Raw genomic sequence first — 1,621 nt, 5'->3', positions numbered from 1 at the left:
GCTATACAGTGTCGTAAGGAGGACTTTGGTATCCCACTGTGGTTAAATTTCTCCCTACTGTGACCACTTGAGTTGACCTAGTGTCATAGTTACCCCTGACCATAACTGTCTCAAACTACCTTGTTAGGCGTGGGGCAAATCACCCAATCAGAGGTTGCTTGACTGCTCAACAGCCCTTAAGGTTTAACAGTGAAACAAGGAGAAGAGAAATTAGGTCAATCTCTTTATTTCAGACTGGTACAAAGATGGTGGGTTTATAGACACACACACACACACACACACACACACACAACACACACATACACACACACACACACACACACACACACACACACACATACACACACACACACACACACACAACACACACATACACACACACACACACACACACACACACACAACACACATATTCAAGGCATTGCTTCTGTATTATCAAATTTCCTTTCTAAGCTACGGTGTGTTAACCTAAAAAAAGAGGAGGAGGAGGAGGAGGAAGAGGAGGAGGAGGAGGAGGAGGAGGAGGAGGAGGAGGAGGAGGAGGAAGAAGAAGAAGAGGAGGAAGAAGAAGAAGAAGAAGAGGAGGAAGAAGAAGAAGAGGAGGAGGAGGAAGAAGAAGAGGAGGAGGAGGAAGAAGACGAAGAAGAGGAAGAAGAAGAGGAGGAAGAGGAAGAGGAGGAAGAAGAAGAAGAAGAAGAGGAGGAGGAGGAGGAGGAGGAGGAGGAGGAGGAGGAGGAGGAGGAGGAGGAGGAGGAGGAGGAAGAAGAAGAAGAGGAGGACGAGGAAGAAGAAGAAGAAGAGGAGGAGGAGGAAGAAGAAGAGGAGGAAGAAGAAGAGGAAGAAGAAGAAGAAGAGGAGGGAGAGGAGAAAAAGGGACAAGCCTACGACATAACTACAGCATAACGACCCTTGACCTGAACGAGGCTTTCAAAGGACACCGAGGTTTCAAACACTTCTGGAAAATCGTTCGAATTCCAAACCTAAAATGGTTCAGACCTCGTCGCAGTGAGTGAGGGGGGGAAGAAAAATATATATTTCACCTCTTCGCTTCTCCTCCCTCTTATATTTTTCAAACAAAACTCTACATTTAAAATGACTAGGACATATATTTGGTATAGTGGAATGGATTAGGACAGTCCTGTTGACCGAGCCCACAAGGGAATCACAGAAAAGCAAAACACTTTAGAAAACTAGACTAGTTTCCCCTCCCTCACTCCCATTCCCTGAGCTCCCAACAGAAAACGAAGAACAACATAGCTATACAACTGAAGTATTAAATAAAATGCTCTATACAACTGGCTATACAACTGAAGTATTAAATAAATTGCTCTACACAACTGGCTATACACCTGAAGTATTAAGGATTTTGCTCTATACAAGAGGCTATACAACTGAAGTATTAAGAATTTTGCTCTATACAACTGGCTATACAACTGAAGTATTAAGAATTTTGCTCTATACAACTGGCTATACAACTGAAGTATTAACAATTTTGCTCTATACAACTGGCTATACACCTGAAGTACTAAATAAAACGCTCTATACAACTGGCTATACAACTGAAGTATTAAGAATTTGCTCTATACAACTGGCTATACAACTGAAGTATTAAATAATTGCT

The 1,621-nt window shown here is 42.6% G+C and overlaps 1 protein-coding gene across 1 annotated transcript in view; it reads right to left on the bottom strand.

The window, feature by feature from the left end:
- Positions 1 to 523: 523 nt before the first annotated feature.
- Positions 524 to 1,621, bottom strand: part of LOC139754970 (uncharacterized) — a 22,517-nt gene continuing 21,419 nt past the window's right edge. Inside the window, exon 7 of the mRNA XM_071672814.1 lies at positions 524 to 1,621. This exon is cut by the window's right edge and continues 2,703 nt beyond it. The gene's annotated coding sequence lies outside the window, so the exon portion shown is untranslated.

The sequence above is a fragment of the Panulirus ornatus genome, chromosome 18 (genome assembly GCF_036320965.1).
Source record: "Panulirus ornatus isolate Po-2019 chromosome 18, ASM3632096v1, whole genome shotgun sequence".
Classification (NCBI taxonomy): domain Eukaryota; kingdom Metazoa; phylum Arthropoda; class Malacostraca; order Decapoda; family Palinuridae; genus Panulirus; species Panulirus ornatus.
Note: the sequence above shows the minus strand (reverse complement) of the source record. Positions and strands in the feature narration are given on the sequence as shown.